A 12,392-nucleotide genomic window follows, 5' to 3' on the forward strand; every position below is an offset into this window, starting at 1 on the left:
CTAATCTTCCGATCGGAGCTCACCGCTATTCTAATAAATGGATTAACCCCTAAAGCTAAGTCTAACCCTAACACTAACACCCCCCTAAGTTAAATATAATTTTTATCTAACGAAATAAATTAACTCTTATTAAATAAATGATTCCTATTTAAAGCTAAATACTTACCTGTAAAATAAATCCTAATATAGCTACAATATAAATTATAATTATATTATAGCTATTTTAGGATTAATATTTATTTTACAGGCAACTTTGTAATTATTTTAACCAGGTACAATAGCTATTAAATAGTTAAGAACTATTTAATAGTTACCTAGTTAAAATAATAACAAATTTACCTGTAAAATAAATCCTAACCTAAGATATAATTAAACCTAACACTACCCTATCTATAAAATAATTAAATAAACTACCTACAATTACCTACAATTAACCTAACACTACACTATCAATAAATTAATTAAACACAATTCCTACAAATAAATACAATTAAATAAACTAGCTAAAGTACAAAAAATAAAAAAGAACTAAGTTACAGAAAATAAAAAAATATTTACAAACATAAGAAAAATATTACAACAATTTTAAACTAATTACACCTACTCTAAGCCCCCTAATAAAATAACAAAGCCCCCCAAAATAAAAAATTCCCTACCCTATTCTAAATTAAAAAAGTTACAAGCTCTTTTACCTTACCAGCCCTGAACAGGGCCCTTTGCGGGGCATGCCCCAAGAATTTCAGCTCTTTTGCCTGTAAAAAAAAACATACAATACACCCCCCCAACATTACAACCCACCACCCACATACCCCTAATCTAACCCAAACCCCCCTTAAATAAACCTAACACTAAGCCCCTGAAGATCTTCCTACCTTGTCTTCACCATCCAGGTATCACCGATCCGTCCTGGCTCCAAGATCTTCATCCAACCCAAGCGGGGGTTGGCGATCCATAATCCGGTGCTGAAGAGGTCCAGAAGAGGCTCCAAAGTCTTCCTCCTATCCGGCAAGAAGAGGACATCCGGACCGGCAAACATCTTCTCCAAGCGGCATCTTCGATCTTCTTCCATCCGGAGCGAAGTGGCAGGATCCTGAAGACCTCCAGCGCGGAACATCCATCCGGACCGACGACTGAACGACGAATGACTGTTCCTTTAAGGGACGTCATCCAAGATGGCGTCCCTCGAATTCCGATTGGCTGATAGGATTCTATCAGCCAATCGGAATTAAGGTAGGAATTTTCTGATTGGCTGATGGAATCAGCCAATCAGAATCAAGTTCAATCCGATTGGCTGATCCAATCAGCCAATCAGATTGAGCTCGCATTCTATTGGCTGTTCCGATCAGCCAATAGAATGCGAGCTCAATCTGATTGGCTGATTGGATCGGCCAATCGGATTGAACTAGATTCTGATTGGCTGATTCCATCAGCCAATCAGAAAATTCCTACCTTAATTCCGATTGGCTGATAGAATCCTATCAGCCAATCGGAATTCGAGGGACGCCATCTTGGATGACGTCCCTTAAAGGAACAGTCATTCGTCGTTCAGTCGTCGGTCCGGATGGATGTTCCGCGCTGGAGGTCTTCAGGATCCTGCCACTTCGCTCCGGATGGAAGAAGATCGAAGATGCCGCTTGGAGAAGATGTTTGCCGGTCCGGATGTCCTCTTCTTGCCGGATAGGAGGAAGACTTTGGAGCCTCTTCTGGACCTCTTCAGCACCGGATTATGGATCGCCAACCCCCGCTTGGGTTGGATGAAGATCTTGGAGCCAGGACGGATCGGTGATACCTGGATGGTGAAGACAAGGTAGGAAGATCTTCAGGGGCTTAGTGTTAGGTTTATTTAAGGGGGGTTTGGGTTAGATTAGGGGTATGTGGGTGGTGGGTTGTAATGTTGGGGGGGGGGGGTATTGTATGTTTTTTTTTACAGGCAAAAGAGCTGAAATTCTTGGGGCATGCCCCGCAAAGGGCCCTGTTCAGGGCTGGTAAGGTAAAAGAGCTTGTAACTTTTTTAATTTAGAATAGGGTAGGGAATTTATTATTTTGGGGGGCTTTGTTATTTTATTAGGGGGCTTAGAGTAGGTGTAATTAGTTTAAAATTGTTGTAATATTTTTCTTATGTTTGTAAATATTTTTTTATTTTCTGTAACTTAGTTCTTTTTTATTTTTTGTACTTTAGCTAGTTTATTTAATTGTATTTATTTGTAGGAATTGTGTTTAATTAATTTATTGATAGTGTAGTGTTAGGTTAATTGTAGGTAATTGTAGGTAGTTTATTTAATTATTTTATTGATAGGGTAGTGTTAGGTTTAATTATATCTTAGGTTAGGATTTATTTTACAGGTAAATTTGTTATTATTTTAACTAGGTAACTATTAAATAGTTCTTAACTATTTAATAGCTATTGTACCTGGTTAAAATAAATACAAAGTTACCTGTAAAATAAATATAAATCCTAAAATAGCTATAATATAATTATAATTTATATTGTAGCTATATTAGGATTTATTTTACAGGTAAGTATTTAGCTTTAAATAGGAATAATTTATTTAATAAGAGTTAATTTATTTCGTTAGATAAAAATTATATTTAACTTAGGGGGGTGTTAGTGTTAGGGTTAGACTTAGCTTTAGGGGTTAATCCATTTATTATAGTAGCGGTGAGCTCCGGTCGTCAGATTAGGGGTTAATAATTGAAGGTAGGTGTCGGCGATGTTAGGGAGGGCAGATTAGGGGTTAATACTATTTATGATAGGGTTAGTGAGGCGGATTAGGGGTTAATAACTTTATTATAGTAGCGCTCAGGTCCGCTCGGCAGATTAGGAGTTAATAAGTGTAGGCAGGTGTCGGCGACGTTGTGGGGGGCAGATTAGGGGTTAATAAATATAATATAGGGGTCGGCGGTGTTAGGGGTAGCAGATTAGGGGTACATAGGGATAACGTAGGTGGCGGCGCTTTGCGGTCGGAAGATTAGGGGTTAATTATTTTAAGTAGCTGGCGGCGATGTTGTGGGGGGCAGGTTAGGGGTTAATAAATATAATATAGGGGTCGGCGGTGTTAGGGGTAGCAGATTAGGGGTACATAAGTATAACGTAGGTGGCGGTCGGCAGATTAGGGGTTAAAAATTTTAATCGAGTGGCGGCGATGTGGGGGGAGCTCGGTTTAGGGGTACATAGGTAGTTTATGGGTGTTAGTGTACTTTAGGGTACAGTAGTTAAGAGCTTTATAAACCGGCGTTAGCCAGAAAGCTCTTAACTCCTGCTATTTTCAGGCGGCTGGAGTTTTGTCGTTAGAGCTCTAACGCTCACTTCAGAAACGACTCTAAATACCAGCGTTAGAAAGATCCCATTGAAAAGATAGGCTACGCAAATGGCGTAGGGGGATCTGCGGTATGGAAAAGTCGCGGCTGAAAAGTGAGCGTTAGACCCTTTAATCACTGACTCCAAATACCAGCGGGCGGCCAAAACCAGCGTTAGGAGCCTCTAACGCTGGTTTTGACGGCTACCGCCGAACTCCAAATCTAGGCCTAAATTAGCCATAGGTAAAGGATATAGCTTTTTAAACCTAGAAGAAAGGTAAAAAGAAGCACTAAGTTTAGATACCTTACTAAACATGTGATAGATAGCATCTAAAATAAGAAAAACTTCAAAAGTAACATCAGAAGCTTAAAAAAGCAGAATTCAAACATTTGCTATTCTTGTTATCAAGAGGACTAGATTCCTTAATACACAAAGTAAACAATACTTCCTTAATAAAGAATGATCACATTCAATAGAAAGGTTGATTTATCAATATCAATCTCTGAAATAGGATCCTCTGGCCTCTAGTTATCAAGCCGTCAACCGCAAATACGCTGGAATTCCGCAGCGTATTTGTGGCGAGGCTGATTCGCCATAGTTATCAAGCCCTACAGACTGGCAAAAGTAGAATCTAGTGAAGTAACCTACGATCCGCCGGACTCAGTCCGACACAGATCGATGGTTATGTCACTCCAGATGTTCCGAACGCAAGTTCGGCACTATCTGACTACTTTTGGAAGTTATCAAAGAACAACCAGGTACGCATGCCACTATTCCGGCCCAGCGTACCTGGTGTTCAATCCGCCGCCCTGGAGGCGGCGGATCCCATAGGAATCAATGGGAGTCTGAAAGCAGCGAAAGCTCATGTTCGCTGCTGTTCAATATCTTATTGATTCCTATGGGAAGTGTCTGCACCTAACACCCAAACATGTACCCCAAGTCTAAACACCCCTAATCTGCTCCCCCCTACACCGCCGACACCTACTTTATACATATTAACCCCATAAACCGCCGCTCTCGGACCCCGCCGCAACTAAATAAAATGTTTAACCCCTAAACCGCCGCTCCCGGACCCCGCCGCCACTATAATAAATATATGAACCCCTAAACTGCCGCTCCCGGACCCAGCCGCCACCTACATTATACCTATTAAGCCCTAATCTTCCGCCCCCTACACCGCCGCCACCTACATAAAGTTATTAACCCCTATCCTGCCAATCCCGGACCCCGCCGCAAATAAATTAATTGTTTAACCCCTAAACCGCCGCACCCGGAGCCCCCCGCCACCTACATTACATTTATTAACCCCTATTCTGCCCCCCCCCTACACCGCCGCTACCTACAGTACATTTATTAACCCCTATCCTGCTCCCCCTACACGGCCACCACTATATTAAATGAATTAACCCCTAAATCTAAGTCTAACCCTAACACCCCCCTAACTTAATATTATTTAAATTAATCTAAATAAATATTCCTATAATTAAATAAATTATTCCTATTTAAAACAAAATACTTACCTATAAAATAAACACTAAGATAGCTACAATATAGCTAATAATTACATTGTAGCTATTTTAGGGTTTATTTTTATTTTACAGGCAACTTTGTATTTATTTTAACTAGGTACAATAGCTATTAAATAGTTATTAACTATTTAATAGCTACCTAGCTAAAATAAATACAAAATTACCTGTAAAATAAATCCTAACCTAAGTTACAATTACACCTAACACTACACTATCATTAAATAAATTAAATTAATTAACTACAATTACCTAACATTAAATAAAATTAACTAAAAACTACAAAAAACCCTCTAAATTACAGAAAATTAAAAAAAAATTACAAGAAGTTTAAACTAATTACACCTAATCTAAGCCCCCTAATAAAATAAAAAAGCCCCCCAAAATAATAAAATTCCCTACCCTATACTAAATTACAAATAGCCCTTAAAAGGGCCTTTTGCGGGGCATTGCCCCAAAGTAATCAGCTCTTTTACCTGTAAAAAAAAGAAATACAACCCCCCCAACATTAAAACCCACCACTCATACCCAACCTTACTCTAAAACCCACCCAATCCCCCCTTAAAAAACCTAACACTACCCCCTTGAAGATCACCCTACCTTGAGCCGTCTTCACCCAGCCGGGCACAAGTCTTCATCCGATCCGGCCACAAGTCTTCATCGAATCCGGGCAGAAGAGGTCCTCCAAGTGGCAGAAGTCTTCATCCAAGCGGCATTTCTATCTTCAATCAATCGGAGCGGAGCGGGTCCATCTTCAATCCAGCCGATGCAGAGCCATCCTCTTCTTCCGACGTCCTAACACTGAATGAAGGTTCCTTTAAATGACGTCATCCAAGATGGCGTCCCTTGAATTCCGATTGGCTGATAGGATTCTATCAGCCAATCGGAATTAAGGTAGGAAAAATCCTATTGGCTGATGTAATCAGCCAATCGGATTAAAGTTCAATCCGATTGGCTGATCCAATCAGCCAATAGGATTGACCTCGCATTCTATTGGCTGTTCCAATCAGGATTTTTCCTACCTTAATTCCGATTGGTTGATAGAATCCTCCAATCGGAATTCGAGGGACCCCATCTTGGATGTAGTGATGTCGCAAATAGTTCACCAGCCAATAGTTCCCGGCGAACATAGCATGTTCGCGTTCGCCGCTGCGGACAAACATATGCGATGTTCGATCCGCCCAATATGCGCCATCATTGAGTAAACTTTGACCCTGTATCTCACAGTCTGCAGACACATTCCAGCCAATCAGCAGCAGACCCTCCCTCCCAGACCCTCCCAGCTCTAGCAGCCATTTTAGATTCATTTGGAAGCTGCATTGTTAGTGAGAGGAGGGACAGTGTAGCTGCTGGTGATTTAATAGGGAAATTGATAGCTAGGCTAGTGTATTCAGTGTCCACTACAGTCCTGAAGGACTCATCTGATCTCTGCTGTAAGCACAGCACCCCAAAAAGCCCTTTTAGGGCTAGAACATCATTTTTTTCCCCTGTGTAATCTAATTGCAGTTGCCTGCCTGCCAAGCCACTTGCCCAGTGCCACCACTCATATCTGGTGTAACAGTAGTGTAAATTTAAAAAAAAAAAAACGTTTTTGACTGTTAAACATCAGTCTGCTAGTGTAATCTAATTGCAGTTGCCTGCCTGCCAGCGTGTGTGCCAGGCCCACTTGCCCAGTGCCACCACTCATATCTGGTGTAACAGTAGGGTAAATTTAAAAAAAAAAAACAAATTTGACTGTGAAACATCAGTCTGCTAGTGTAATCTAATTGCAGTTGCCTGCCTGCCAGCGTGTGTGCCAGGCCCACTTGCCCAGTGCCACACCACTCATATCTGGTGTAACAGTAGTGTAAATGAAAAAAAAATACTTTTTTGACTGTGAAACATCAGTCTGCTAGTGTAATCTAATTGCAGTTGCCTGCCTGCCAGCGTGTGTGCCAGACCCACTTGCCCAATGCCACACCACTGATATCTGGTGTAACAGTAGTGTAAATTTAAAAAAAAAAAACTTTTTTGACTGTGAAACATCAGTCTGCTAGTGTAATCTAATTGCAGTTGCCTGCCTGCCTGCCAGCGTGTGTGCCAGACCCACTTGCCCAGTGCCACACCACTCATATCTGGTGTAACAGTAGTGTAAATTAAAAAAAACAAACTTTTTTGACTGTGAAACATCAGTCTGCTAGTGTAATCTAATTGCAGTTGCCTGCCTGCCAGCGTGTGTGCCAGGCCCACTTGCCCAGTGCCACCACTCATATCTGGTGTAACGGTAGTGCAAATTTAAAAAAACAAACTTTTTTGACTGTGAAACATCAGTCTGCTAGTGTAATCTAATTGCAGTTGCCTGCCTGCCAGCGTGTGTGCCAGGCCCACTTGCCCAGTGCCACACCACTCATATCTGGTGTAACAGTAGTGTAAATTTAAAAAAAAAACTTTTTTGACTGTGAAACATCAGTCTGCTAGTGTAATCTAATTGCAGTTGCCTGCCAGCATGTGTGCCAGGCCCACTTGCCCAGTGCCACCACTCATATCTGGTGTAACAGTAGTGTAAATTTAAAAAAAAAAAACTTTTTCGACTGTGAAACATCAGTCTGCTAGTCTAATCTAATTGCAGTTGCCTGCCTGCCTGCCAGCGTATACTGTGCCCACTTGCCCAGTGCCCCCACTCATATCTGGTGTAACAGTAGTGTAAATTTAAAAAAAAAAACTTTTTTGACTGTGAAACATCAGTCTGCTTGTGTAATCTAATTGCAGTTGCCTGCCTGCCAGCGTGTGTGGCAGGCCCACTTGCCCAGTGCCACCACTCATATCTGGTGTAACAGTAGTGTAAATTTTAAAAAAAACTTTTTTCGACTGTGAAACATCAGTCTGCTAGTGTAATCTAATTGTAGTTGCCTGCCTGCCTGCCAGCGTGTGTGCCAGGCTCACAGCGTATACTGTGCCCACTTTCCCATTGCCCCCACTCATATCTGGTGTAACAATAGTGTAAATTTAAAAAAAAAACTTTTTTGACTGTGAAACATCAGTCTGCTTGTGTAATCTAATTGCAGTTGCTTGCCTGCCTGCCTGCCAGCGTGTGTGCCAGGCCCACTTACCCAGTGCCACCACTCATATCTGGTGTAACAGTAGTGTAAATTTAAAAAAAAAATTTTTTACTTTGAAACATCAGTCTGCTAGTGTAATCTAATTGCAGTTGCCTGCCTGCCAGCGTGTGTGCCAGGCTCACAGCATATACTGTGCCCACTTGCCCAGTGTCCCCACTCATATCTGGTGTATCAGGTGGTCTATCCCATTCCTTAGTAATAATTTCTGAAAACCTTTTAGGTATTGGAAAAAAATCAGTGTAAACAGGTACTGCATAGTATTTAACCAATCTACACAATTTATCTGGCACTATAATGGTGTCACAGTCATCCAGAGTAGCTAAAACCTCCCTGAGCAACACGCGGAGGTGTTCAAGCTTAAATTTAAATGTTGACATATCAGAATCAGGTTGAAGGATCTTCCCTGAGTCAGAAAAATCACCCACAGAAAGAAGCTCTCCTGCCTCAGCTTCTGCATATTGTGAGGGGATATCAGACATAGCTACTAAAGCGTCAGAGTGCTCTGTATTTTTTCTAGCCCCAGAGCTGTCTCGCTTTCCTTGTAACCCTGGTAGTTTGGACAATACCGCTGTAAGGGTATGATCCATAACTGCCGCCATGTCTTGTAAAGTAAACGCCATGGGCGCGCTAGATGCACTTGGCGCCTCTTGAGCGGGAGTCCCTTGAGTGGGAGTCAAAGGTTCTGACACGTGAGGCGAGTTAGTCGGCATAACTTCCCCCTTGTCAGTTCCCTCTGGTGATAAATTTTTTAAAGACAGAATATGATCTTTATAACAAAGTAAAATCAGTACATTTGGTACACATTCTAAGAGGGGGTTCCACAATGGCTTCTAAACATAATGAACAAGGAGTTTCCTCTATGTCAGGCATGTTTAAACAGACTAGCAATGAGACCAGCAAGCTTGGAAAACACTTTGATAAATGTAAACAAGCAAAAAATAAAAACGGTACTGTGCCTTTAAGAGAAACAATTTTTGTCAGAAATTGAAAAACAGTGATAAAAAGCAGTAAATCTTACGAAATTTTTACAGTGTGTATAATAGACTAACAGAGCATTGCACCCACTTGCAAATGGATGATTAACCCCTTAGTTTCAAAACCGGATCAAAAAAACAATATAAACGTTTTTTAACAGTCACAACAAACTGCCACAGCTCTGCTGTGGCCCTACCTGCCCATATAACGACTTTGAAAGGCACAAAAACCCTTTAGAGAGGTCCTAAGTGTTCAGGGGACTCCTTCAGGGAAACTGGATGTCTCAAGCTGCAAAATCTAATGTGCATTTAGGCGCGAAAATAGGCCCCTCCCAACCTGTATTCACAGTGAGAGGGCCTAGCAAAACTATCCCTAGGCAAAATCTAGCCAGCCATGTAGAAAAAACTGGGCCCCAATAAAGTTTTATCACCAATATGTATAAAAAAAATGTTAAAACACTTCCAGCAAACGTTTTATGTTTCAGTAATGTGAGAAAGTAATAAGAATATTACCTTTTACAGCAAGCATGATACTAGTTGTTATTAAATCACTGTAATCAGGCTTACCTTAAATAAATCCGGTATTAACAGCATTTTCTAGCATATTCATTTCTCTAGAAAAATTTAAACTGCACATACCTCATAGCAGGAGACCCTGCACGCCATTCCCCCAGCTGAAGTTACCTCTCTCTTCAGTTATGTGTGAGAACAGCAATGGATCTTAGTTACAACCTGCTAAGATCATCAAAGACCACAGGCAGACTCTTCTTCTACTTTCTGCCTGAGGCTAAAATAGTACAACTCCAGTATCATTTGAAAATAACAAACTTTTGATTGAAGATAAACTAAATAAAAACACCACATCTCTAGCTACTTCCTATCTTGTCGAGAGCTGCAAGAGAATGACTGGTAGTGGCAGTTAGAGGAGGAGCTATATAGACAGCTCTGCTGTGGGTGATCCTCTTGCAGCTTCCTGTTGGGAAGGAGAATATCCTACAAGTAATGGATGATCCGTGGACTGGATACACCTTACAAGAGAAATATCAATTTCCTTATATGACAGTTTCAGGAATGGGAAAAAAATGCAAATAGCATAGCCCTCTGACATAGAAAAAGGCAAGAGGCAAATAGCAATAGGGTAATAAATTAATGAAAAAATTTTGCGCCAAGAATGACGCACAACGTCGCCAACAACATCTGGAAATGACACACTTGCGTCACTAACGACGCAACCTTGTGTAGGAACTCAGCGTCAACTACGGCGCCGGAAATGACAAACTTGCGCCAACGGACGTACTTTCGCGCCAAAGTCTAGCATTTGGCGCACCCGCGGGTCTAGTACTGCCCGCAATTTGCAAGAAAAATATAGTCAATCTGAAAAAAAGACTAAACCCCAGGTAAGAAAAAATATTTCTTAAAATGTTTATTTTCTCCAAATATGAAACTGACAGTCTGCACAAGGAAATACTTGAACCTAACTTATGGCAAAAACATAATTTATGTAAGAATTTACCTGATAAATTCATTTCTTTCATATTGGCAAGAGTCCATGAGCTAGTGACGTATGGGATATACATTCCTACCAGGAGGGGCAAAGTTTCCCAAACCTCAAAATGCCTATAAATACACCCCCCACCACACCCACAATTCAGTTTAACGAATAGCCAAGAAGTGGGGTGATAAGGAGCGAAAGCATCAACAAAGAATTGGAATAATTGTGCTTTATACAAAAAAATCATAACCACCACAAAAAGGGTGGGCCTCATGGACTCTTGCCAATATGAAAGAAATGAATTTATCAGGTAAATTCTTACATAAATTATGTTTTCTTTCATGTAATTGGCAAGAGTCCATGAGCTAGTGACGTATGGGATAGCAAATACCCAAGATGTGGAACTCCACGCAAGAGTCACTAGAGAGGGAGGGATAAAAATAAAGATAGCCAATTCCGCTGAAAAAAGAATCCACAACTCAAATCAAAAGTTTTAATCTTTATAATGAAAAAAACTGAAATTATAAGCAGAAGAATCAAACTGAAACAGCTGCCTGAAGTACTTTTCTACCAAAAACTGCTTCTGAAGAAGAGAAAACATCAAAATGGTAGAATTTAGTAAAAGTATGCAAAGAAGACCAAGTTGCTGCTTTGCAAATCTGATCAACAGAAGCTTCATTCTTAAAAGCCCAGGAAGTAGAAACTGACCTAGTAGAATGAGTCGTAATTCTCTGAGGCAGGGATTTACCTGACTCCAAATAAGCATGATGAATCAAAAGCTTTAACCAAGACGCCAAAGAAAACAAAATTTATGCTTACCTGATAAATTTATTTCTCTTGTGGTGTATCCAATCCATGGGTTCATCCATTACTTGTGGGATATTCTCCTTCCCAACAGGAAGCTGCAAGAGGACACCTACAGCAGAGCTGTCTATATAGCTCCTCCCCTAACTGCCATCCCCAGTCATTCGACCGAAGACAAGCAAGAAAAAAGGAGAAACTATAGGGTGCAATGGTGACTGTAGTTTAAAAATAAAAAAAACCTGCCTTAAAATGACAGGGCGGGCTGTGGACTGGATACACCACAAGAGAAATAAATTTATCAGGTAAGCATAAATTTTGTTTTCTCTTGTAAAGGTGTATCCAGTCCACGGGTTCATCCATTACTTGTGGGATACCAATACCAAAGCTTTAGGACACGGATGAAGGGAGGGACAAGGCAGGAACTTAACTGGAAGGCACCACTGCCTGTAAGACCTTTCTCCCAAAAATAGCCTCCGAAGAAGCAAAAGTATCAAATTTATAGAATTTAGAAAAGGTATGAAGCGAAGACCAAGTCGCCGCCTTACAAATCTGTTCAACAGAGGCCTCATGTTTAAAAGCCCATGTGGAAGCTACTGCTCTAGTAGAATGAGCTGTAATTCTTTCAGGAGGCTGCTGGCCAGCAGTCTCATAAGCTAAGCGTATTATACTTCTTAGCCAAAAAGAAAGAGAAGTTGCCGAAGCCTTTTGGCCTCTCCTCTGTCCAGAGTAGACAACAAACAAAGCAGATGTTTGACGAAAATCCTTCGTAGCTTGTAAATAAAACTTTAAAGCATGAACCACATCAAGATTGTGTAATAGACGTTCCTTCTTTGAAGAAGGATTAGGACATAGTGAAGGAACAACAATCTCCTGATTGATATTCTTATTAGATACCACCTTAGGAAGAAACCCAGGTTTGGTACGTAACACTACCTTATCTGCATGGAAACCAGATAAGGGGAATCACATTGTAAAGCAGATAACTCCGAAACTCTTCGAGCCGAGGAGATAGCTACTAAAAACAGAACTTTCCAAGATAAAAGCTTAATCTATGGAATGCAAAGGTTCAAACGGAACCCCTTGAAGAACTTTAAGAACTAAATTTAAACTCCATGGCGGAGCAACAGGTTTAAACACAGGCTTGATCCTAACTAAAGCCTGACAAAACGCCTGAACGTCTGGAACCTCAGCCAGACGTTT

The sequence above is a fragment of the Bombina bombina genome, chromosome 1 (assembly GCF_027579735.1).
Source record: "Bombina bombina isolate aBomBom1 chromosome 1, aBomBom1.pri, whole genome shotgun sequence".
NCBI lineage: Eukaryota > Metazoa > Chordata > Amphibia > Anura > Bombinatoridae > Bombina > Bombina bombina.